The 27,938-nt window shown below is 43.7% G+C and overlaps 1 long non-coding RNA gene across 1 annotated transcript in view; it reads left to right on the top strand.

The window, feature by feature from the left end:
* Positions 1 to 4,736: 4,736 nt before the first annotated feature.
* Positions 4,737 to 27,938, top strand: part of LOC119652649 — a 29,266-nt gene continuing 6,064 nt past the window's right edge. The window contains exons 1-2 of the long non-coding RNA XR_005249569.1: positions 4,737 to 5,112; positions 6,187 to 6,231. This is a non-coding gene — a long non-coding RNA (uncharacterized LOC119652649). The remainder of the gene's footprint in view (positions 5,113 to 6,186; positions 6,232 to 27,938) is intronic.

A 27,938-nucleotide genomic window follows, 5' to 3' on the forward strand; every position in this document is an offset into this window, starting at 1 on the left:
TTCCACATTCGTAATGGTTGGCAATCGTATGAGTGAGACCGTTTCTTCGTTCTTCTCACCAAATCGCCACCATTTAATGCGCGGCGGGCCAGTGCGTTCCTCACGCCGTTTTATCGGTGGCTTAATTCGCAGGACAGCAATCAACGGCCGATGTTGAGGTGCGATGGTCTCATAGGGAACGACTTTGCAATCAATGACAGTGGTAAAATGTTGACGTCTTATGAGAATATAGTCGATTTGCGTTTTATTGTTCCCACTATAAAATGTGGCAAGATGAGACAATCGTTTGATGAACCATGTATTCATAAGTACAAGGTCATGGGTGTCCGCAAAATCGATTATACGCTCGCCACCTTCGTTGCGCGCTCCGAACCCCTTTCCCCCATGGCACCTGTTACCGTCTGCCTTTTCACCCACATGACCATTAAGGTCGCCGGCAATGATTATGTAATCGTCAGCAGGCACGTGACAAGTCTTTTCATCGAGAAGTTGCCAGAAGGCATCTTTCTCGGCATCAGGTCGGCCTGTCTGTGGTGCATACGCGGTGAAGAAGTGAATAGTGCGATCAGCTGATATAATGCTAAGCTTCATCAGCCGATCATCAAATCGTTCGACTTCTTTAATGGCATCACGGAAACCCTCTGAGATGGCAATGCCAACACCATATTGAGTGTGTGGGTTACCAAAATAGAGAAGTTTGTAGCCATTTTTACCGCGTTCGCGTTCAATGTCGCAGCTTTTGGAACCAGACCATCGGGTTTCTTGCAGAGCGCAGATGTCAATGCACCTTTTCCGAAGGGCTCTTGCGAGTTCCTCGGTCTTTCCAGTTAGGGTACCAACATTTAGCGTGCAGACACGTATTTGTTTTGTTCGTTGTGTGCGGACTAACTTGCTTACGTCCTGACGCCGTCCATGCGTCAAGAACCCTTGCCCATTTCTCGACAGGACCGGGGCCCGTCCTGCCGCGTCGACTGAGGTGGACGCCCTAGCATTTCTCCGAGGCCTGTGACTTAATCCGATCATCATGTTTGTAACGACATTCTATGCATTTTCTTGGTCGACCTGTCGCGGGGCCTGTCACCAAGAGAGATCAGGTAGGATTTAGCATAGTCGAATAACTCCAACTATACTCTATTTATCTCTTTCCCTGATCTCAGCATTTTATTTTTGTTTTACTGAGGATAGTACAGAGTACGTTGCCTCAAACCCTCCTCCTTTACCTGTTCTAAAGTGGAACAGGATGGATTGACATATTAATTGGTTGTCAAATCTAATGTCAAATATTATCGCTGCGTTCAGAAATTTAATTTGTAACAAAACTTAATATCTAGTCTAGGTCTAGGTAGTCTAGTTTGGTCTTGAAATATTTATGGAAATTCAGAGAAGGTTTAAACGGTGAGAAACAAAAATACTAAAACCAGAAATTCTATTTTCCAATACAACATGTTCTGAGCTGTGAAACATTTGATATCTTTTGTCTTTTTAGAAATAAAAGACTGTCACTTGGTTATCAAATATTTCTAGTTGCATTCAAAAATTTGTCCGTTTCATGGCTGTAATATGAGGTCCGATGAACACTGTGAGTGATTGAACTTTCGTGAATATCAATAAAGTTCAAATTGACTCTAAATTTTATTTAGAAAAAGACGTTTATATGGGAAGAAGAAAAGTGCTGTTTTTAGGGTTTTAACGGCAATTATTCGAATTTTTCTCACCTCTTAAACGTTCCCTAGACCTCCACGGACATTTCAAAACCAAGATAAGGTAAATCCGTTCAGCCGTTCTCGAGTTTTAGCCAGACTAACGAACAGCAATTGATTTTTATATATAAGATTTGAATTCAACCAATGTGGGATGATGATAGTCCCCGATAGATTTTTTTGACGCGAGTGGGCAGAGGCAGGCATATTATTGCGAGGTTTAATCTTAGGGACGATTTGTTCAATTGTTTCCAGCGTTAAGTTCTCCAGCTTGAGAAGATACTGAAGTATTTCCTCGTTGCTCAAGTTCCTGTCACCTGGTGCAATTGTGCTATCGTTTTCCCCATCAAGAGGGGGCACTCCTCTCGATATCCCCGAATAAACCTCTCTTGGAATTTCTTCCAATTTGTTTGTTTAAAGTTTAGCCTGTGGACGCCCCTGTCCATCGGCAGAAGGCGAATTCTTCGTCCATCAAACAGAACTTCAATGAGAATAGCGTTATGGTCGCTATCGTAATGAAGAGTCTATAGTTTCCGTTGAGGATTCCTAAAATTAAAGTTCAAGCGCGCGTCAGCAATGCACAAATCCAGATAGGAATTTGCGCTGAGCCAGGTTGGACTCTCTGACCCATATAATTCGCATTTATACTCTATCTGGTATTGCTCTATCCAAGATTTGAGGAATACCCCTCTTGGATTGTTTGTGGCGTTTAGCCACGAGGTATGCTTAGCATTGAAGTCGTCAGCTATAATATAATAATTATGCAGTCTATTCAGTTCGAGTATCGTAAACAGAGAATGAAATTCCTCCTTGAACGTGGCTCGACTGTTTCCCACTGCATAGACTGACAGGTTTCAAATTAAGGCCTATTAATATGCCTGAAATGATAATGGCGACCCACAAGCATTCCAGTACCACCTTCCCCATCACAATTTCGTCTACTGTTCCTCACGAATTCAAAATCCTTGAATGTTATCGAATGCCTCGGACTGAGGTGGGTTTCTGAAATCAAGACTATGTAAGGCTGTTGCCTGGCAGCGAAATCAAGGAGCTCCACTCTTCGAATTCACATTAATCGCGATGATCCGGAGACCATCCAGTGGTACCGCTGTGACTGCAGACCTAGCAGGGGGCATGCTGTTTTTGTAAATATTCTGTTATGCTGTTTATTTTTGCATTGTGTACGTGTAGCGTATGCTGCATGTACATGGTTAGTATTTTATTGAGGATGGTGTTCATCCCGCCACTTGCATCTTGTTGGGGCTTCTTAGCTCCCCCTTATCGAACTACTTCTGCAAATGGGATCCCCGAGACGATTGGTGCCGAAGGGACGGTACCGTTCAACGCCGCTGACATCTTCGTCCTTTGGGCCGATCTCGGTGCCTGCTGCCTTGTGACCTTAACATTGCGGTATGTAGGACATCCACGGTACGAAGCCGGATGCCCTCCGCTTCCGCAGTTGACACAGAAAGTTTTTTCCTTTCCCTCTGCTTCAGTCAGCGAACATTCGGCTGCGGTATGGTCTTTCCCGCACTTTACACATTGTAAGGTCATTTGACAGTTCACTGCCGAGTGACCATAGCGCTGGCATCTTCGAAACTGGACTATTTCGCCCCTTAGCAGGCGCTTAAAATGAATGGCTAAGTAATTAAGCGACCTGATGCCGATCAGATCGCTTCCCCGGCTCTCCGGGCTTATCTGCACGAGGAAGTGCGGCAGGATTCGTTTTTCCAAAACGGATCTCTTTGTACTAAAGCGTGACACTGAGAGGAACTTGACCTCAGTTCCCGTCTCCCGGAGCATTTTGAGGTGCTCAAAATGCATCGGGCTCTTCCTCCGCACCTTATCTTCCTTTGGAGGTCACTCGCTCGAGGACCTCTGGTGCTTTTTTTTAATCTGCAATTTTGTTATCATACATTTGACTTGGACTCTCTCGGCCCCCGTATTTTTAATAACAAAATTCGAGAGCCCCGCGCTCCCATTAAGCAGAGTGGCTAAATCTCTACCACCTAATTCATAAACATTGATGGGGGGCACCCTTTCCCCCTTTTCTTTATTTCGGGTGCTACTTGCATTCCCAGTCGGACAATTTTTTACATTTTCACTCGTACTTGCATTATTTTTTACATTAGTTAACATTTTTTCTTTAATTTTGTTTTTCTTCTTTATTTTTTTAGAAACATAGAACAAAAACTCACCCAGTTTTCCCTCTTCACTACTACAACTTGCCTGGTTAGCACCCTCTTCTGGGACATTTCCATCGCCACCGTTGTCGCTGTCTCTCGTATCGTCAGCTTTATTGTTTTCTATGTCCTCCATATGGACAGATTCGCTGCCGAAAACTTATTCGCCCTCAAGGCAGCCCGGTTCCTCCATGAAGAGAAGAAAGCTTTACTTTTTCCTGGCTACCTTTGGAGACGGCGGACCCGCCTTCCCAGCCATTAGCTGCTCCGTAAGCTTTCCATTTTTCTTGATCAATATTGTCATTTGGTTTTTCAAATCTTTGAGTGTCTTCGCCAGCTCGCCATTTCTTCTTTCAAGATTAGCTATCCTTACTTTGGCTCTTTTCAAGTCTCAATTCTCCTCGTTGCGGACTCCACGACCGATCCGAGTGCCCCTAGCCCTTATGGGGGGCCGGTTTGGTGCGTCACCCGTGGGCGGCTCGCCGCTTATTCCCGCCAAGCTAAAAAAAACAATTTTTTCTCAAAATTTTTTAAGGAAAAAGTAACTTAGATAACAAATGAAAAGTAAATTAGTTTCAATTAAGTTTTAAATTATATATTATTATAAATATCTTTTTATATTCTTGATAAAAGTTAATTTAATTTCAATTTTAAATTCTTTTTATTAATAATATTAATTTGTAGATACGTCCGTTCTCTACAAATTAATTTTGTCATTGTATAGTCGATATGTATGTAGATATAGGCGCATATATAAGGCTGGGAAGAATATTTAAACGTCAATAATTACAACTCTTAATGAGCCTTACACCCATTTTCATAATGGATGTCGAGTTGTGTTGCAATCCTCACTGTGAATAGACCAGTTTGCAGCAACATTTTGGACACACCGAACAGTGGGAAATTAGTGCAACACACTACTGACTCCTTTCTTGAGCAATACGGCTTAAATTATTGCTCGCGGTACTTTAGTAGTAGTCATTAACGATTCGGTTTAAATATTTACTTAATATAACCAAGTGTCGGGGTTAATAATAACATACAACATAACCTAAGCGCAAACAGTTGAAAACGGCATCTGTATCTAAGCTTGCAAAACCTGTCCTGCCTATTCGAACAGCCAAAAAAATACCAAAAACATTACTTTACTCCATCGTAACATTTTTTACGAAAATTTAAGAAGAAAAATAGTTTCCCTTACAAGTCAGAAAGGGGAGCTTAGGTATGAGGTAGGTTTTGTCGATCTTTTATGTAATTTTTGTTCGCAGTAAATTTAAATTAAAATAGGTTGATATATTATTATTAACTTTAATTGAGCAGAGAGAGACAGAGAGAGAGAGTTTCTGAGAATGGCCCCTTTATTTAAGTTACCCCTTTATGGCCCCTCATTCTCCCAATTCAGAACCGGCTTCAAAACCATTATCTGATTCGGAAAGTATTAATCGAGATCTGAAGTGACCGCGGCTGCGCGACAGGAGCGGAATCTCATGCGGCTCTTTCTTAATTAATTTGCTTAAACAATGCATTTAATAGTGTGCAATTGCCTTAAGGTTCGCCGCAGATTGCACATTATTGAATGCATTCGAGCGAATTGATCTTGCCAAGAGGCGAATGATTTGCCGCATCCGCAGGCGCATGCGCATGTTGCCGCAACATTGCCTAGCGAGTGAGAAAAGCTATGTAGCGGGAATAGAAGCGGTGCACGAACAAAGAACGCGGAGAGTGTTGTTTAGTGAGGGAAACGGTGCGCGGAAGAATAACTGGGGAGTTGGTTTTTTGGCGTTGGGAAAAAAGGAAGTGCTTGAGCAGAGTAGAAGGGAAGAGAAAAACAAAGGAAAAGGAGAAGAAAGAGTTTCTTTTGATTTTGGAGTTGGTTTTTTGGCGTTGGGAAGGAAGGAAGTGCTGAAACGGAGTAGAAGGGAAGACAAAAACAAGGGAAAAGGAGAAGAAAGAGTTTCTTTTGATTTGGGAGTTGGATTTTTGGCGATGTGATGAGTGGAGCTGGACAGAGAAATAAAGAGAGAGGAGTGAAAGTCTTCGAGAAGAAGGAAAAGCGTCATTAATCCGAAGGTGAAGGAATGGCAATTGATTTGCCATAAAGATGCAAAGGCAACTGGATAACTTTTCCCTCTAAAACAAAAATTAAATAAGTAATAAGACATAACGGACTTAAGAAAGAAATCGGTGAAGCGTTTCGCTAATAGTGTGATCAGACGAACAATATAAATGCATGCAGGTGTTCGAGTGATTTTAAACTAACATTTTATCATTGAATTCTTGATATAATTTGTTTTTTTTTTTAGAACTTGTTACACCAGCCGCCAACCGAGCTCGGAGTGACAACCTGGGTGAGTCCTTGTTTTTATTTTCTTTTTATTTATTTTTCTTTCCTTTTTTTTTTATTATTATTATTTCTTTTTCTCTTTGAATTTTACCATTTGTTTATTTTTATTTTTATTTGTTATGAAATTGCAACAATAATGAAGATTGAATAGAGTGATAGTGGTTTGAGGACTTCCTCCCTTCCTAATCCTCTTTTCGTTGTTTTGAGTAATGAAGCGTGAGGGATCAAAGCGCTCAAAGGACCCCCCCCCCCCACATTCCCGAGCCTGGCTAGCACAGAGGCGTGCAAGAACGTGTCGACCGAGCACTTTGATGGAGCTTCAATCTTTGTGGGCGGACCTTCACAGTCAATTTAGCCAATTTGTTTAGATTTTTGGGATAGCTCTGCCCTCTAGGTCGTTATCGGCCACTAAGGATGATCGTTCTGATCACCTATTTCCACTCTTAACATTACAGATCTTTCGTTTGATACCTCACGCGACTATAAACGGTAAAAAAAAATTTACATCCCCCTTTTGCACTCCCCCATTAATTCAACATAGAATATGTCACTCATTGCATGCGTAGCTGTGCACAGCTATCACCTTCCCAATTTCATGACAGCAGGTGTAATCATTTCTTGAAAAGTGCATGTAGCAGACAGGCAAACAGTAAACTGATTTTAATAAGGTTTTGCTTTTAACAAACCCTTAAAAAACGGCTAATATTACGATTTTTTCTCAACTTTTATTCTTAATTCATCAGAAATAATATCCTGTTGTTATTTGTGGGGTTTCTGCTTTCTAAGGTTTTGTGTGAAACAAAACCTTATTAGAATCGATTCGATGACTGTCTGTCTGTCTGTCTGTCCGTCTGTTCGTCTGTCCGTCTGTCCGTCTGTCCGTCTGTCCGTCTGTCCGTCTGTCCGTCTGTCTGTCTGTCTGTCTGTCACATCCGATTTATTCGGAAACGGCTGGACCGATTGTTACGAAAATTGGTAAGTGTATGTGATCTGCCGTTCCCTTTACATGCAGCAATTGGCGCCATTTTGTGTTAAGTTTAAGGGGGGGCTCCCCATACAGGTGAAAGGAGGCTGCAACATTTTTTTTCACAGATATGTAGCCATTTGGGGCATCAAATGAAAGGCCTCAATTAGTACTTTTCGAAACTGGTTCAATATTTGATATTAGGCGAAACATAGGAGAGTGAGGGCTCAAAATATGACCATCGAAAAGTGTAACAGGTCTCGTTCTCAGAACCTATCCAACCGAAAAATCCGAAAAAAATCACAGTAGTGCACCTCTATGAAATCTAGGCCACAAAATATATCCGGTTCCGATATCTGCAGAAATAAAGTTAATAATAGTATATTTCTACATTTTAGAAATTTACCCGGCACCCCCCTTATGTTCATCGCAGAAGTACAAAATTTAACATAGGTGTAATGAAGAACATGATGCACAATTCGGTCAAGTTTGAAGAAAATCAAATTATTATTAACAAGTTTATAGGGGGTGAAACTTTACAACTTTTTGTGAATTTCGTGCACACCTGCATGACGTCATCACCATATCAATTCGTCAATACCACAACCAAAATAAGTTCGTATGAATGGGGTTGGAAAGAATTATTTTGTTTTAGTTTTTTAGTCATTTGTATATGAGTATCAATTATTCCAACCAGACATATGTGTACATGGATATATAGTATATGCGTGCTAATGAGCGGGTAGTGCCCAATTCAGATAGATATAAGAAGTAAATCGGAAATATGGGTACGATCAATTTATATACGTGCCTATATGTGTACAGTATTCGAAAATAGGCAGTTTGTTTGTTTAGGGTGAGCATAATATCCACGGCTATAATATGTACGTATGTCTCGTAGTTTGGAAAAATATGAAGAAGTATGTTGGATTTGTAGCTACATACGGATAGAAAAATGTGCGTTGAAATTTCTTACATAAGATGAACACAAAACCTTTATACCCGAAGCGCGAGCTTCCGACTTGTTTTATATCAATTTTGTTAAAACCCACCGAGGACTATGGAGTTTACCCAAACTGTACACTGTGCAAAGGGACTATCAACACATTGCAGGCAGCAGCAAGTGCCCGCAATGCAAAAGAACCCTCAACGCAAATCACAGATGAAGTTGATACAAATCAAGGGATTTCATTCGCGGAGCTACACGCGTATTCGCGAATGTCGGAATCTCATACACAGATATAGAGAAAGGGACCTGCAGCCTTTAGTAGACCTGATATACGTGAACCCGCTAGCCCTTCGGAAAAGGCGCATTGACATCTGCGCTCTGCAAGAAACCCGATGATCTGGTGCCAAAAGCTGCGAAAATGAACGCGAACACGCTAAAAATGGCTATAAACTTCTCTATCTTGATAACCCACACACTCAATATGGTGTTGACATTGCCATCTCAGAGGGTTTCCGTCGAAGTCGAACGATTTGATGACCGGCTGGTCAAAGGGTAGTATAGGTCCCAGGGCGAAACGTGGATTGATACCCACTATGGAGCATAAAAACTGGAAACCTGGGACCTGTTGAACCAACATTTACAGCTCTACTATCAAATCCTATCTCCACCTTCACGTGGCTCTTTCTTAACGAAAAGCTGCAGACGGAGAAGGATGAAGGCGAGTCTCCCGCGCATAAAAACGGGACAAATTGTACCAACTGGTCCTCCAGGTCGGGAGTTGGATAGGGCTGACAACCCTACACGGGAAACAACTTGTTACGAAGTCACAACATGGTTGTTGGAAGTACCTGGTTTGCGCGGAAAGCGGTCCACAAACACGCATGGGCCTCTCCAGACGGGACCACTTTCAACCAAATTGACCACATGTTGATCGAACGCCGCCACCACTCAGCATTGATGAATATCAGAATTTATAGGGAGGCCAATATAGATTCGGATCACTATCTCGTTGGCATGGTGCTCCGAGCTCGAATAACAACACTACCTAGAATTCCATCTGACAATCAGGTGAGAGTTAACACTGAAGCCATCCATAACACAACCCTCCGCGACACCTATAAGAGGGAAATGAATGCCGCAATAACCGTAGTTAACAAAGGACCTGGAGATGAAGCATCAACAAATGATCTTCACAACCACCTGAAGAACGTTATTATGGATACGGCCACAAGCATACTTGGCCCCAGCCGCAAAAGGAGTCGGAACGGGTGGTTTGACGATGAATGTAAGCTAGCAACGGAACAGAAGAATGCCGCGTACCGAGTAATGTTGCATTCTCAAAGAACGCGGGCACTTATCTGTCTCATACATAAAAAGCGAGATATCACACAGTGCAGCAATTATAGAGGTATCACATTGCTGAGTACCATCTATAAGATATTCTCCACTATCTTGCTTGGCCGGGTAGCCCCATACGCCTAGAACATCATTGCCTCTTACCAAAGAGGCTTCACTCCAGGCAAATCAGCAACAGATCAGATTTTCTCTGTGCGGCAAGCGATGGAAAAACTGTTGGAATATGAACACCAGTGGCACTATCTATTCATCGACTTTAAAACCGCCTATGATAGCATAGCCCGGGTAAAACTGTACACGGCCATGAGAGAATTCGGTATCCCGACGAAATTAATAAGACTGACTAGGCTGACCCTGACCAATGTGCGAGGCCAGATAAAAGCAGCAGGATCACTCTCAAGACCATTCGACATCAACAACGCTCTACGACAAGGGTATGCGCTATCATGCGTCTTCTTTAACCTGGCCCTCGAGAAAGTGATCCGTGATGCTGAGGTAAATGTAAGGGGTACGATCCTCTTTAAGTCCACCCAAAAACTGGCCTATGCTGACGATATCGACATCATGGGAAGAACCACCCGAGACGTACAAACTGCCTTCATCCAGATCGAGCAGGCGGCTGTTGGTGCGAGATCTTGGGCTGCACATCAATGAAGGCAAGACAAAATATATGGTGGTAACGTCAGTACCGAAAACCAACCAATGAACAACATCGAACCGCACTGGTCAAACAGGAAGAATAAAAATAGGAGAATACAACTTTGAGACCGTTGACAATTTCTCCTATCTAGGGTCGAAAATCGCAACCGATAACAGCTACGATGGTGAAATTCGTGCACGGTTGTTGTCAGCCAACAGAGACTATTTCAGCTTACAAAAACTGTTCCGCTCGAAACGTCTCACCATAGAGTCAAAACTCTTACTGTACAAGACTATGATCTTGCCAGTCCTCATGTATTCCTTGGAGACTTGGGTTCTTAGCAAGAAGAATTGCGAACTCTTGGCCGCGTTCGAGAGAAGAATCCTCCGAAGAATTTTTGGCCCCCTACGTGAGGATGGACGATTCCGTAGCCTACACAATGACGAAATATATGAGCGGTACCATGACCGTCCGGTTGTGGATAAAATCCGTCTCAATAGGTTACGGTGGGCGGGTCACTTAATCCGTATGGATGAGGATGATCCAATTCGGAAAGTCTATAAGGGCAATATCTATGATAGAAAAAGAAGACGAGGCAGACCCTGTCTGAGATGGAGCAATGGCGTAGGCCAGGACGCAAGACAGCCTTTGGAGATATCGAATTGGTGGACCTGGGCGCAAAACTGCGATGTCTGGAGTTCCTTATTAAGGCAGGCCTAGACTGGATACCGGTTGTTGCGCCGTTGATGATGATGATGATCGCACTATTCACTTGTTCACCGCGTATGCACTGCAGACAGGTCAACCTGATGTCGAGAGAGATGCCTTGTGGCAACTTCTCAATGAAAAAACTTGTCACGTGCCTGCTGACTATATTATCATTGCCGGCGACCTTAATGGTCATGGGGGTGGAAAGGCAGACGGTAACAGGTGCCAGGGGGAAAGGGGTTCGGAGCGCGCAATGAAGGCGAGGGTGCCGATCATATAATCGATTTTGCGGACCCTTACGTATGTACGGATTTCCTACATTTCCTACATTTTATAATGGGAAAAGTAAAACGCAAATCGACTATATTCTCATAAGATGCTGACATTTTACCACCGTCACTGATTGGATAGCTGTTCCTTATGAGACCATAGCACCGCAACATCGGCCACCAATAAAACAGCGTGAAAAACGCACTGGCCCGCCGCGCATTAAATGGTGGCGATTTGGTGAGAAGAAAGAAGAAACGATCTCACTCACATGATTACCGACCAGTACGAATGTGGAAGAATCGTGGAAGCAAATGAAAGACACGATCCAGTAAGCGGCCTCTGGAATTCTCGGGGTCACCAAGCTCGCTTACCCGAGGTACTTGGCTTTGGAATGATTATGTTGAAATGAAGGTCCGTGAAAAGAAACGCCTCTACCACAAGTTTCTCGACGATAAAGCACCGGTCAATTCGCAAATTTATAAGAATGCCAACCGGGAAGCAAAGAAAGCGGTCGCTGTCACCCGAGCGAACCATTACAAAAATCTTTACGATAGGACACTCGTAATGGCGAGAGAGATCTGTATCGGCTTGCCAAAAGCCGTAACGAACGCACACAGGTTATCACACTTACTTCTGATGCGTTAATAACAAGAACGGTACTTTGCTTACAAACCGTCAAGCAGGAAAGGGTAGACAACCGTATTCGCAAAATCATTGAAATAACCGTGAATCAAGCCGAATTTGTCAAGAACTGCGAAACTACTGACGCAATACATGCTGCGCGGTTACTCATGGAGAAACACCGTGAGAAGCATCGCTCTCTTTACATTGCATTTCTGGAGCTGGAGTAAGCGTTTGACCGTGCACAACACGGCACACCACACATCTGACGCTTTACGACAACACTTAATGCCAGAAGAGCTGGTGCGCTGGGTTGGGAAGTATGGTGGGTGTTTCAAAACCGCTTCGTGTCTTTGTTGGTGTTCATCAAGGAAGCGCCCTCTCACCACTCCTCTTTGTTCTGGTTATGGACACCGTCACACGGGATATCCAACGTCCAACGCCCTATACACTGCAAAAACAAGCACAGTCACTGTGGGCGGCAATGATCTGCCAAGAACTGAGCGATTTAAATACCTCGGGTTCACGCTATCAGCCAACTATGTTATAAAATTGCTTCATGCATTGACGCAACCTGGATGAAGTGGCGTTCCACAACTGGTGTTCTTTGTGATCGACGTATCAACCAACGTCTCAAATCTAAAATTTATCGCAATGTCGTCCGTCTTGTCGCTCTCTATGGTTCGGAGTGTTGGCCGACTATAAAAGACAATGAACGGTGTCTTGCGGTAATGGAGACGAAGATGTTGCGTTGTACTAGTGGCGTGACACATTTTGGTCACATCCGAAATGAGGATATCTGCGATCGATATGTGGTTGCACCGATCGTGGAAAAATTTCGAGAGAGGCATCTTCGATGGTATGGTCACGCAATTCGCACTAACGAGAATTCACTTGCCAAGATTGGTCTGAACATCGAAGTCGATGGTAAACCACGAAAAGGCCGGCGGGAACAACGGTGGCTTGATACGCTGGATGGGGATTTAAAAGCCTCGAGATTCTATCCAGATCAGGCATTTGATAGAGCCAAATGGCGAAACCGGTCACGACGAGCTGAACCCGCTTGTGAACGGACAAACGCTGAAGAAAAAGAAGAAGATACACGTGAACCCGCTTTAAACACAAAAGTTGCTGGGCGAAGAGCGATAGGGATGATTGAGAGGAGACGCACAAACAAAGAGACTATTCGGAGGAGCAAAAAACAGCTGTGCGACAATGCCGATATGGGGCTTACAGGATGGTAATGAAAAGGCTACCAAAATCACCTTACCGCAGTTTCAGAATGAGTTTTTTGCCGCCTTACCACAACAGCGGAAAGCAAACGGTGGTCTAAAGCAACAAGTGCATGGTACTTCCAATAATCGAGAAGGAGCTATGCAACATATGTGGCGGGATAGTAACAACAAAGCCCCAGATAAAAGACCTAATATTAGATGCTGCGTTGAAAAAGCAAAAGCTGGTGTTACATCCCAAACTCAATAGTGCACCTGGAGATTTAGCTATATCTTGTCCGTTCTAGCTGTTGAATACAATGAAGAAAATAATGGAAAGAGTAATCTACAACAAACCGTTATCCTGTCGAAAGCGGCAATGGCAAATGCATTCAATTCATCTGATTGGAACTGAATTAAAGGGACATATATGCTCCTGGATATTTGCTGGGTTTGGTCGCGAATTACCCCTCAGGCAGACTCTCTGGTACGGGATAGATGAGGACCCCAAAGAGTATGTTATCACAGCGGGGGATTCGGTACTGGGTTCTCTGCTGTGGAATGCCATGCATGTGATGATTGATACCAAAATGAGCTTTAGGGAATACTGCCCCGTGAGTTGGGGCTTAAGAATAGACTCGAAGTCTTTCCTGCTAGCCGTAAGAAGGCAGTAACCTGCAAATTTTGAAACTGTATTAATAGCGAAACGTCAACAACGCCTCGGAAAAGCCCTGAATTCACGGCTATGACCTTTGCACGCGATGCTTGACAAAGATATCGAGGGTCATCGCTTTCTCTACCTTAAGCTGGAATTCCAACGAATTAAGCCGGACATTCTGGGCCTAAATAAAGTTACTCTGGAGGACACTCCTCTCCCTCTTGCCACACTGATGGCAATGTGCTTTTGCACGCTGGAAAGGATTAGGACAGAAAGGCAAGTAGAGTTGGGCTGAAGATAAACACTAACAAAACGAAGGTTCCTAGTCGGACGGGACATCGGGCTCTCCTTATTTGCATTAATGGGCACAGCATCGAAGACCTCGATCAATTTATATATCTCGGAAGCGTGATTTCTGTAGACGTTGGCACCGAACTGGATGTTGCCTAATGTATTAACAGTACTAGATCTACTTTCGCTGCCCTGTCTAAATCTGGAAATGCCGTTATTTCAATGCTAGGATCAAGTTGAGACTGATCTGTGCTAGTATTTTTTCGATGTTGCTATATGGGAGTAGTGCATGGAAAGTGAACTCCACTGCTACTCAAAAGCTCCAAGTCTTCCTGAACACATATCCGCCCCGTATCATCGGAGTATGTTGACTTGATAATATTACAAATGGAAATCTTGGTTGGCGCACAGGCCTGTCATTCGTAAGCACTGTGATCGAAAGACGGAAGTGACAGTGGATAGGTCCCACATTAAGTAGGATGACAATTGCATTGTGGGCTACACCATGCAGTGGAATCCACTTTCCCAAGATAACCGAGGAGCGGCTCACCCCAAGGGCACTTGGCGCAGAGCTGTAGAGAAGGAGTGCAGGCGTCTTAGGAAATCGTGGGGGAGCCGCAGCTCATTTCAGATAACTACGAGCAATGGTGGGTAGGTGTGGTTGACACGCTATATCCCATCAAGTGGTAAATGGCAACAAAAAATATGTATGCGTGGCAAAAGGAAGCTAGTTGTCGAATGCTGGCGGGCTTAAACACCATCGGATGTTGCTTCTAATCGGAGTGGTATTGTCCATTCTCCTTTACGCGGTACCTGTGCAGAGGGAGGCGCTTACAAACAAAGGAAGTAGGGGAAATCAGCTTACCGGCTGATAGCTCTGAGGGTTTTTAGAACCACATCAGTTGAGGTAGTGATGGGCATGATCCCAACGGACATTCTGACGAAAGAAGTGAGTGTGCTGTTTCATGCAAGATGTATGGAGGGCACACAGAAAGCAGAAATGCGGTAAAATCAGAGCCGCATAATCTATGACAATCTATAATCTATGCTTGTTTGATGTTTCGCAGTCCGTTGTCGTTGGTACATTTATGTAAGCCATGCTTGGCGACGTATCGCAAAAATAGGGCACTTTTTCTACTTGGCTATTGAAGTCCCCAAGTATGATTTTGTTCCATTTACAGAACATATCCTTCTCCGACTATGCCGACATGAATATTCATGATGCTGATTTATAGGGTGTATATCAATTGGTTTTATTTTCAAAATAGGTGACACCAGGTTTCCTTCCGCTCTTTTCCGTCCACCGCAAGTTTTCGCACTGTACAGGGAGTGCACTGTTTGGGAGAGTAACGATGCTGATCCGGCTCGTGAAACTTCTGATTTGCGTTATCAAATCTCGCCTAGCTTCACGCCCTGAAATTGTGGATCGGCGTTCGGTTGTTTTCCTGAGCTTCTCTTACGAAGCTCTTGAACCTCCCTGGACGCCGCTGCTGAAAGGGAATACGTTAGAAGAAGTTTCTTACCAGTAGGAACCAACTCCTCTAGCTGCACTTTCCAAATAACAACAACGATAGATTAACACTTCACTACTTTATTTACCAGAATCCTAACTTAATTAACTCGTTCGTTGGTACTCGCTCGTCTGTCTCGTTCTCGGTCTAAGCTGCGACGACGGAGTTCATTATGCGGTATGAACTCTTATAATTTCCGCTGGTATGTAAACATCATACGGGAATAAGAAATTCCACATTAATCAAATCATCCTTTTCCCAGGCTACCTCCGGATGCACCTCGAAAATACTCTCGGGCTGTTCCAACTCCGGAAAGACAAGACCGGGCACCTCTTTTTTCAGTTGCCTTACATACTCCGATAACTCCTCCACAGGCCGAAGTTTGGTCAATTGCTGATGCTTGGCCCAGATTCCCTCTATCAGAAATTGTAGCTCCATCGAGAACTTCGATATCTTTTGCTTGAGCATCGCTACCTCTTGCTGCTTTAGAATAGCATGAACCTTACCTTCCACTTAATGGTATTCCAGTTCCGTGATGTTAAGCACCAGGGACGATATTTTAGCCTGCTGACGCTGCATAGCCTCAACCTCTTTTCCTACCACCACATCCCGATAGCCCAAATATGCTACGGCACCCGTACTGAGAACCGCAGGCAAATATTCGACCCCGAGTTTCACCGCCTCCTTGATGATGATCGGAATAACTGGGACTCGCTTAACCCGATTTTTCCTGGCGTCCTGGCGTACCCTCGTGGCCTGCTGGTCATTTGGAATTTTGGGGTTATGACAATGTTCTACTATCTCCTGCTTACTTTGTCTTGAACAGGTCATAATGAGCCGACCTTCCTGCCGGGAAATTACTTGCAAGTCTGCAGTCAAATTGACTGAAGTAGCGATAATAAACTTTAAATCGAATGCTTCGACTTGAACCTCGTCAATATTCATAATTTTAGTTTCTAGCACCGCGTCTATTGACCACGAAGCTGTCTGGGAGGCCAGAATGAAAGTACATAGTACCTGGGCGACGTGCGCAAGCAATCCTCCCGGCGCCTTCACCACGGCTTGAGCCCACGGACGGGATTGAGCTCTTTTGGAAGCAGTGTTGACTGTCCGAGGTCCTTGGCGGTCTATCAAGCCGCGATCCTCCTCCTCCGGAAGGAGAGGGGCCAGTTGGTGCACTGTCCGATTTACACCCTCCCTGCTCACTGTTTTAAGATCGACTTGCCTCACAATCCCACTACGATCGGGAAGGTTTAGTCACGCGAACCATTTTCCAGTTCAGTGGGCTAAAGTCCTTTTCTTTGATTAGATTCAGATCGCCTTGAACAAGCTGCCGACGCTGATTCGTCCATCGATATCTTTTTTGTAAGTACCCTAGGTACTCGTTCTCGAATTGAATCCAAAATTGAGTCTGCAATTCTTGCATTTGCAACCATCTTTTTGTCGCAGGTAGATTTTCCTTGAGCCCTTTGCCCACTGGAGGTATACCCAGCTCGCGGTGGATCAGAAAATGTGCGGGAGTTAGGACCAGAAGATCATTGCAGTTATCCGTTAGCGGGTACAACGGTCTGCTGTTGAGTATGGCCTCCCATGAGCATACTGCCGTATGAAAGTCCTCGTAAGTCAGGTTCGTCACAGAAGCCATTTTTTTCATATAGCGTTTGAAGCTGCCGACAGCTGCCTCAATCAACCCTCCACAACGGCTAGCCCTTGGGGGGTTACGACGCCAAACAATACGCTGCTGCGCCATATCGCTCTCAAGGCTGGACAGCAGTTGCTGCCAAGTTTTGTCTAAAACTCGAGCAACCTCTACCAAATTCGTACCGTTGTCAGACAGGCTTGACCTCGGCTGACCCCGTCTGCTTGTGAATCTTTGGAAAGTATTCAGATACGCATTTGTATTGAGGTCAGTACAGACTTCCAGATGTAAAGCCTTGGTAGACAGACATACAAAAATAACCACGTACATCTTCATAGGTATAGAGTTCCGGAGAAATCCACTTTTATTTGGAAAGGACCGCATAAATCGGTCTCCAGATTTTCAAATACGAACGAGGGGGTCACCCGTTCCACTGTTTCATCGTTTGTCCCCTCAATCGAGTACATTTTATACAGGTCCTGATCAATTTCTTTGTGCGCTGTTGCAGGGCGGGAATGTAAAACTTTTCCGTAATCAATGTCATGGTCAGCCCTATACCACAGTGATCGTTGGCCTCGTGCACCTGTCTAATCAATAAGTCCGTTAGATGAGATTTCCCCATGATAATAGGGTGCTTTTGACCAAATGGGATTGGGGCGTTATTTAATATCTACAAAGGGATCGAGAGCACTCAACCAATGTTGCCTCTCCACAGGAAGCCCTTGAATTATTCTTGCTCCTGTTGCTGACACCGGACTATCGCTTCCTCCGCCAGATGCAACTCTTCACTCAACCAAGACGCGTGTTTTGAGCTAGAAAGCTGCTTCCACTCCCTCCAAAAACAACTGTGGGAAGATATTTGATCCCAGAAGCGCCGGGATATGAGCGGCAGGATCCGTAACCGAGTCAGCCAACCTCTTACCGGCGAACAAACTATTAATTTTTCGTGGTAAGCGGGGGAAGCCTCACAACCAGTGCCTTCGTTTCTACTTTCGACTCGTCCTCCAAATGCAGAGTCAGAACTACAACAGAAGATACTTTACTAGCAGAAATTTCTCCTACGCCTGAAACTTCAACACTCGTTTTCTTTTTGGGTAGCCTTCATTTCTGAAGTGTCCGGAAGGCTGTCGTACGGAAGGTCGCGGTTCAAATCTCACTGGTGGCAGTGGAATTTGTACCGTGATTTGACGTCGGAAACCAGTCGACTCAGCTGTGAATGAGTACCTGAGTCAAATCAGGGTAATAATCTCGGACGAACGCAATGCTGACCACATTGCCTCCTAGTGTACCGTTACGGTCTTGAATGAAGTGCTCTAACACACTTCAAGGCCCTGATCCAACATGGATTGTTGCGCCAACGATTATTATTATTATTATTCATTTCTGAACTGAGAATGTCCGCCCAGCTTTTCCTCCTAATCTGACTACTGCTGTAGGCTGGATGGTACTGGAATGAGCCGTTAGTGCGGAATTTTCGGCATGATAAGACGAACTACCTGCTGAGTAGCACAGCCCGTCTGAGGATTGCAGGGGTGCAGAATCATAACGTGTTGACCATGGCATATATCAAATTTCATTGTTTTGCCCATTTGGCACTCTAGCCCTTGCCGATATTTGTGAAATGCAAAGTACACACATAGTTTGTAATGCCGCAATAATTCTACTTTATTATCGCTGTTTAGTAACCTCGGACACCGTAAAACCTTGTCATCCTTCATACATATGTAGGAAGGAAAACGTTTTTTATTGTCTCCGTCACTCTTTGCGGTTATGGCCACTTGCCTATATGGCTTCTTTTTTTCCCCTAGGTTATCTTCCCTCCGATGGGCACTCCTCTCTGAAGTAGTGAATATCGGAACCCCCGGAACACCCGTCCCCTCCCAGCCCGGGATCATTATGATGTAGCGATTCTCCGAAAACTGGTCTACATCGTCCATCATTACGGGTAGCTTGGGGTTCTTCAAGGATGAATCGAACTCTCTGCGACTAGGGGTGTCCATCCTCCTGGTGACAATATATGGTATGAATGGGACTCCTTCCTTACAGTTAAACTCTTTACCCCCTTAGATTCTGGGCCACCGATCTCACGGTTTCGAGTGCCTTTCCGATGGTACTTGGATCTTTTTGGGATAGGAAGATCAAAGAGAGGTTGAACCTCTTTTTCTATCAGCGTTCGGTGGTTGCTGTAGCGCCAATTGAGGAGTTCCCAAACCTTCTCGTAATTTTCCCCATATACCCCCAAGTGCTCTACAACCCGCTTCGCATCGCCCTTTAGTTTACTCTGGAGCATCATCAGCCTTTCTGCCCGGCTGATATCCGAGCCGTGGTAGACAGAATTTTCAATTCCATTGCTCCATCTCAGACAGGGACTGCCTCGTCTTCTTTTTCTACCATAGATATTGCCCTTTTAGATTTTCGGGCTGGATCATCCTCATCCATACGGTTTTAGTGACCCGCCCACCGTATCCTATTCAGCCGGATTTTATCCACAACCGGACGGTCATGGTATCGCTCATAGATTCCGTCGTTATGTAGGCTACGGAATCGTCCATCCTCACGTAGGGGGCCAAAAATTCTTCGGAGGATTCTTCCCTCAAACGCGACCAAGAGTTCGCAATTTTTCTTGCTAAGAACCTCTCCGAGGAATACACCAGGAATGGTAAGATCATTGTCTTGTATAGTAAGAGCTTTGATCCTATGGTGAGACGTTTCGAGCGGAACAGTTTTTGTAAGCTGAAATAGGCTCTGTTGGCTGACAGCAACCATGCGCGGATTTCATCATCGTAGCTGTTATCGGTTGTAATTTTTGACCCTAGTTAGCAGAACCAGTCTAAAAGCTATAGTTTCCCATCTTTATTTTTCCCGTTTGGCAGGGCGGTTGATGTTGTTGGTCTGTTGGTTTTTGGTACTGACGTTGCCACCATATACTTTGTCTTGCCTTCATTGATGTGGAGCCCAAGATCTCGCGCCAACAGCCGCCTGCTCGATCTGGATGAAGGCATTTTGTACGTCTCGGGTGGTTCTTCTCATGATGTCGATATCGTCAGCATAGGCCAACATTTCGGAGGACTTAAAGAGGATTGTACCCCTTACATTTACCTCAGCATCACGGAGAAAGTGATTCCAGGGCTAGGTTGAAGAGGACGCATGATAGGGCATCTCTTTGTCTTAGACCGTTGTTGATGTCGAATGGTCTTGAGAGTGATCCTGCTGCTTTTATCTGGCCTCGCACATTGGTCAGGGTCAGCCTAGTCAGTCTTATTAATTTCTTCGGGATACCGAATTCTCTCATGGCCGTGTACAGTTTTACCCGGGCTATGCTATCATAGGCGGTTTTAAAGTCGATGAATAGATGGTGCAACTGATGTCCATATTCCAACAGTTTTTCCATCGCTTGCCGCAGAGAGAAAATTTGGTCTGCTGCTGATTTTCCTGCAGTGAAGCCTCTTTGGTATGGGCCAATAATGTTCTGGGCGTATGGGGCTATACGGCCTCGCGAGATAACGGAGAATATCTTATAGATGCGAGATAGCGGAGAATATTTTATAGATGGTACTCATTAACGTGACACCTCTATAATTGATGCACTGTGTGATATTTCCCTTTTTAAGTTTTTGTTTGCAAAACAAAACCTTATTAAAATCGGTTCAATGTCTATCTGTCTGTCTGTTTGTCCATCTGTCTGTCTGTCTGTCTTTTTGTTTTTAAGAGGTGGAAATCTTCAAAAGACACTGATCTGGACACACCAGCATGTGGGATTTTTACCCACTAAAATCACCCCCGACTCCCTCCCTGTTTCACGGAACCACCATAAAGTATTACATCACGCGGCGGAGTCAGCTCATTCTAGCTTAGGCACATTTCTTCTATACGCGGTGCATGCGACCGCGCTTTCCTCCTCTCCTCTGCCTTTCGCAGTTTGGTTTGGATAGATGCGATAATGGAATTAACTGCATCCCAATATTCTAGATGTGCTAGCATTTTCGGCACCAAATTTTCTGGTACCAGCACCTCTCCTAGAGTTTCTTCTAGATTCCTCCTTTCTTCCACAAATCTCGGACAGTGGAGGAATACATGCTCTGGGTCCTCTGCGACTCCATCCCAATTTGCACAGTCGGGTGAGGTCTCCAATTTAAACATGTGCAGGTATTGGCGATATCCTCCATGACCCGTGAGAAACTGGGTGAGATTATAATCAATCTCACCGTGTCGTCTTTTCAACCACTCCTTGATGACAGGAATGAGCCAGTGTCAAGATGTCAATCGGCATCATTGCAGAGATGACGAATACTGCATCATCTGAGACAGTCCTGAAGGCGGAGCATACCCTCAGGTCTGTCCTCTTATAGACTGCACTCAGTTTGTTAGTGTTAACTGACTTCCGCAATTCCTCCCTCCAAACTGGGGTCGCATAGATTGAGGTCACCACCCTAGCTATAAGCAACCTCCCTAGGTTGCTCCCTCGGTTGAGTATAACTCGGCATCTTTGATATGTTTTGCGACAACAACCAGCGATATGTCGTCAGCGTAACCCACCACTTCCTTCGGAAGGGGAAGATTAAGCGCATCGTTGTACATGATGTTCCACAGTAGTGGGCCCAATACAGAACCCTGCGGGAAACCCGCGGAAACAATGTACTCCTGGGATCCGTCATCAGTATCATACCAGAGCGTCCTTTCAGTTAAATACCTATCAACGATAGCATACTGCCGGTCTGAAAGGCCGCCTTGGCTCTCAACAACCGGGAGTAATCTATTATATATTACCCGCTCTAATATTTTACCCACTGTGTCCAGAAGATATCTGGGTCGGTATGAAGATGGTTTACCTGGAGTTTTATCAGGCTTAGGCAGAAGTACCAACTTCTGCCGCTTCCATGCCGCTGGAAATATTCCCTCGGACATGCACGCTTCGAACAACTCAGGAAAGATGTCAGGCCTGGATTTCACGGCAAGCTTAAGGGCCTTATTTGCTACTACACATGGACGCGTCACATGCTTTGGCGATGCATTGAGCCAGATGGACGGCTCTCTCCGTAAAGGCGCCTGCTTTATCAAGTTGATCTATCCATACCTCTATGAAGGTCTGCTCATCCAAAGATTTTGCAGATCAGCCTGAAAACTTTTTTGGTTTCGGGCATGGTAGCTCTTTGCCCTGTCGCTCGACACATGTCTCAAAGAAGATTGCCTGGTGATCGCTGTGGGTGCAACGTTCGCTGATGCACCAGGACATCCCACGCGCCAGCGCAGGGCTGATAAAGGGGAGGTCTACAGCTGAGCCTGACCCCCCTTTCTGAAAGGTGTTTACAGCACCTTCGTTAGCCAAAACTATGTCCATCTGCGCAAAAGCTTCTAATAAACTCCGCCTCCTAGCATTTGGTTCTCTACTACCTCACTCTAGGCCCTTGCGTCAAGAACAAGATTATCAAGCATTTGCTCGAATTCAGACAGTGTCAAACTTGGTGGGGCATAGCAGCTGTATACATGTGCACCACTTATTTCCGTCCACACAAAGCCACTGGCTGCCCGACTTGCAGTACATTGTATGGCCTGTCGACCGCAAGCCCATATCGTCGCTCCACCAGTCGAATCTTTGACCCATATGCCACCGTGATACTTATGATGGCAATTTCGATCTCAGATTCGAAAGTTGTCTTCTTCTTCTTTTTCTTCAGCCTTTGTCCCGTTCACAAGCAGGGTCGGCTCGAGATTCGAAAGTTGTCTGTTTAGGTAAATCCTGAGCGACCCTGTAATGATTGGGTTTTATTTGAATAAACCTCATTTTCTAATTGCAGTGAGCGCCTTCCTAAATTCCGGACATTTACCACTTCCGGCAATGTGCCGGTTATCCTGTCCCTCTTTTACTTCACACAATAGGCATTTGGGGTCCTTATTGCACTCTTTGGCAATATGGCCTTTCTCCCCACACCTTCTGCATCAACCGGATCGATCAATGCTGCTGGTGCATGCCTTCGCGAAGTCCCCAAAGATGACGCATTTAAAGCACCTCTTTAGTGAAGTTTGTTCTCTTAAACGGCAGACAACCCATCCAATCCGAACCCTAACATCTGCGCTGCCTCCACTGGTATTCGTATTGTGGCCGTTTGAGTTCATAAGCCCACAACAGACTCCTCTGTAATTTCTTTCAATTTGAATCGCTCCTTCAGAGCAGTACAAATTTCTCCTTTCGATGTCACTTCATCGATATCCTTACATTGTATATAGATCTCCTGTTTCTAGGCACGCACTGCGGCATTTTCCCCAAGTGAGTTTTTCACTTGAGTGTGAAAGTCATCAGTTTTGGTCACGCTGGATGTTTTCAGCTCGAACATGAGATCCCCTTTCTGGGTTCTTCGGATTCTGTTCACATTTCCGCTCATATATCTTAGGTCGGGATCAGCTTTGACCGTTTTGAGTATCTCTACGTAGGACAGATTGCTCTTACTGGAGATAACAATCGCATCTGGACGAGTTCGCACTTTTGCTTTTCGTTTCGCTTTTTAAGGTTTTGTGTAAACAGTGATGTAGGCTGTAATATAGAGCATGATCTTACCAAGTTTGGTGGAAATCGCACTATTACTAACAAAGCTATAATACGTCAAAGTTGTTGCTTCTTTGTAAATTCAACATTATATATGCCAATATCACCCGAAAGTGGATACTCTCACATAATATTTGCATATATTATGTGCTACGTACTAAGAAATACACAAAACCTTTCGTACCTGAAGCGTCCAGCTTCCGGTTTCCCGATTTGTTTTCTCTTAGGCGCCTGCTGATAATTTATGAGATCCCCCTCTTTTTCACGTACTCTTTTATTTCGCCGTGATTCGATAATAGTACGGTTAGGCGTCACTTGGGTCGCTTGTGAGACTGTTGGCACAGCGGGGTTCGGCGTATCCTTAGTATTCTTTTCCTCCATCTGTCTGTCTGTCTGTCACAGGCACTTTTCTCAGAAACGAAATTTTGTGAGAAGGTCCCGTCTTCTCAGACCCCCATACATGCAGTGATCGATATCCTTCTACGTTGAAATTTAGGGGGGTCCACATGCATGTAAAAGGGGGTGTAAAATTTTTTTTCACCAAATAAAGTGATGGGCGGTATCACATGAAAAGTCTTAATTAGTACTTTTAGAAGCCGGTTTTGTTTTGAGATTTGTTAAAAAGGCGGAGAATGGGAGGGGTGGAAAGTGATTATTTCTTTAACGGACCCTTTATCAGAAACTACCCAACCGAAAAATCTGGAAAAAAATCATAAAGCTGCCTCTATATGGTGCCCAGGGCTCAACATACTCTCCATATCAATATCTGTTCGAATTAAGTTAATAATAGTATATTTTCATATTTTTGGGAAAATTGAGTAAAACCCCCCTTAAGTTTGTCTCAGAGTTATAAAAGTTGGTAGTAGTATAAAATATAATATGAAGCATATTATCTCCAAGTTTGATCAAAAGTAACAAAGTTACAGTTGCTCAAAGTTGTCTTTACCGTGTAAATTTACAACCCGAAGTACTAAATCTGATATGCTAAATGCATATTCTTAACGGGCTACTCGTAATTGGCAATTAATACATTTAGTAAATGGTTTTCGGATGAAAGCATTTTAAAGAAATCTTCCAATAGTTTGCAGGTAAAAAGAACACGTTCGGCTTATATAGCAAAAGGACCCTGGTATATTGTATTTCAGACTATTGGCGTCATAGTGGTGCTGATATTTCTATCATAGATGTTTTGAAAATGCCGTAAATTCAAAAGAAAAAGATAAATTTGACGCTGTACCTTTACTAACATTAGTAGAATTCATATCAAACTTTATGGTACTATATTTTTCCATTGAATTCAATTTACAATTGAATAAAAACCGAATAAAAATCTCATATGACTCCCAAGAAAATCCGATATGGAACCCCATCGATCGCGCATCTTACACGCCAAGCCAATCCGCACATAACAAAGTGGTTTCAGCGGTTGGTAACGTAATGAAATGATTTGTGGTATGTCTCTTCAATTGGGTACCAGTGTATAGTAATTGGTAATTCTCTCATACAGTGCTAATTTGATCTACTATAACTTTTTTAGTTTCAATACGATTTTCGTGAAATTTGCCAGGATCATGCGATGCATAATCAGCTACTTGCCGCAAAATTCTGTGTATATGCAATAAACTTGAAGAGCTTTTCAAGTAAATGTCTAAAATATAGTAATATGCTATTATTAACTTTATTTGCAACAGTACAGGTAAATACGTTGCACAGAAGTTACGCGCACGCAGCAGATGTTGTATTACGCAAGCGCGTGGTACTTCGACGGTGTAATTTTTTGCAGCGATAACCTTCCGCGCCGATATGCAACAGCGCCATGTTGATGTCAACATTCGTAGCGATGCAAATATCAACAGACAACCTGATGTCAATAACCGTATGTATATGCGAAAGCTGATGCGCGGAAGAATTTATGCTCAGGTCAGAACTGCGCAACGTTTTTCGTGTAGCTTAGCCCCAGTGGTGTTCGGATAGCTGAGTGGCACAAGGCTGAGTGCGGAAGGTAGCGGTTCAAATCTCATTGGTGGCGGTGGGATTTGTATTGTGATTTGATGTCGGATACCAGTCGACTCAGCTGGGAATGAGTACGTGAGTCAAATCAGGGTAATAATCTCAGGCGAGCGCAATGCTGACTACATTGCCTCCTACAGTATACTGTAGTGTACCGTTGCGGTCTTGAATGAAATCCTCTAACACACTTCAAGGTCCCGATCCAATGTGGATTGTTGCGCCAACGATTATTATTTTATTAGCCCCAGGGAGTCGCACCGCGTTTGGTAAAAGTAAAATTTGGGAAATAATAGTAATATAAATATTTCTAACAGAAAATCAGTGGTTTTGTAGTATTGAAGTGTTGAAGCAAATAAGAAGGTAGGCAGCATAGTAGAATCTAGAATAATATTTTTTCCCAGCTAAACTATGGAAGACTTTGGAAAATACTGAGTACTGGAATCCGGGGCATCTTGTGACTGAAGCTCAATTTACAATTGAGCAGTTACAGAGATCTATCGCCCCAGCGCTTTGGGCAATCTTTCAAACATTTGGTCCGTCGAGCCACATTTTCAGATATCTCACGAATATCTCGAAAGACGTTGCCGACCACCGCTATCTATCATATAATATCTTCAGAAACATTTTCAATGGTAGTACAGTGCAATTAACATTCTGAATTTGAAGTTATTTTTAATTGTTGTTTTGTGTCAAGTTCCACGTTTGTGATTGGTTTCATTGTTTGGATTGTACACTCCTAACTGGTTGTGGAGGTCAAGTCCGGCGATTGTGATCGTTTTTGTTTTCCGGATAGTACGCTCCTCAATTGTCTGTGGAGGTCAAGTCCGTCTTTGGTGATCGTTAACTTGTGTGGATTATACGCTCCTAATTGGTTGTGGAGGTCAAGTCCACCTTTGGTGATCGTTTTTGCTTTGCTGATAGTACGCCCCTTCAATTTCAAGGTCAAGTACGCCTTTGGCGTCCGGTTGCTTGTGTGGATTGTACGCTTCTAATTGGTTGTGGAGGTCAAGTTCATCTTTAGTGATCGTTTTTGTTTTGTACAAACTTACGTTCCTAATTGTCTGTGGGAGATACAGTTCGCAACCGATATTTCTGTTCGGAGTTTTGTGTGGATTCATGCTCTTAACTGTCTGGGGGAGGTACAGTTCACTGTTAGAGTTTAGGCTCTAGTTAGTTTTTAAGATTTTGTGTGAAACAAAACCTTATTAGAATCGAGTCGGTGTCTGTCTGTCTACAACATCCGATTTATTCGGAAACGGCTAGACCGATTGTCATGAAAACTGGTGAGAGTATGTAAATGGTGCTATTTTGTGTTAAATTTAGGGGAGGCTTCCCCATACATGTGAATGAAGGGTGCAACATTTTTTTCATAAAATGTGGCCGTGTGCGGTTTCAAATGAAAGGTCTCAATTAGTACTTTTCAAAACTGGTTCAATATTTGATATTGGGTGAAACATAGGGGAATGAGGGCTCAAAATATGAACCCCAAAAAGTGTAACAGGGCTCGTTATCAGAACCTATCCAACCGAAAAATCTGAAAAAATCACAGTGGTGCATCTCTACGAAATCTAGGCCTCAAAATATATCCGGTTCCGATATCTGCACAAATAAAGTTAATAGCAGTATATATCCACATTTTAGAAATTTACCCGGCACCCCCCTTATGTTCACTCCATCCCATTTGGCGTGCGTGTAATGAAGAACATAGTGCAGAGTTTGATCAAGTTTGAAGAAAATCCAACTATTGTTAACAAAGTTATAGGGGTAAAACTTTACCATTTTTTGTGAATGTTGTGCACTCTACAACCTGCATGACGTCATCACCACATATCAATTCGTCAATACCACAACCAAAATAAGTTCGTATGAATGGGGTCGGAAAGAATTATTTTGTTTTAGTTTTTTAGTCATTTGTATATGAGTATCAATTACTCCAACCAGACATATGTGTACGTGGATATATAGTATATGCGTGCTAATGAACTTTGCGGGTAGTGCCCAATTCAGATAGATATAAGAAGTAAATCGGAAATATGGGTACGATCAATTTATATACGTGCATATATGTGTACAGTATTCGGAAATAGCCAGTTTGTTTGTTTAGGGGGAGCGTAATATCTATGGCTGTAATATGTACGTATGTCCCGTAGTTTGGAAAAATATGAAGGAATATGTTGGATTTGTTGCTATATACGGATAGAAAAATGTGCGTTGAAATTTCTTACATAAGATGAACACAAAACCTTTATACCCGAAGCGCGAGCTTCCGACTTGTTTTATATCAATTTTGTTAAAACCCACCGAGGACTATGGAGTTTACCCAAACTGTACACTGTGCAAAG

Source organism: Hermetia illucens, chromosome 3 (assembly GCF_905115235.1).
Source record: "Hermetia illucens chromosome 3, iHerIll2.2.curated.20191125, whole genome shotgun sequence".
Classification (NCBI taxonomy): Eukaryota; Metazoa; Arthropoda; class Insecta; order Diptera; family Stratiomyidae; genus Hermetia; species Hermetia illucens.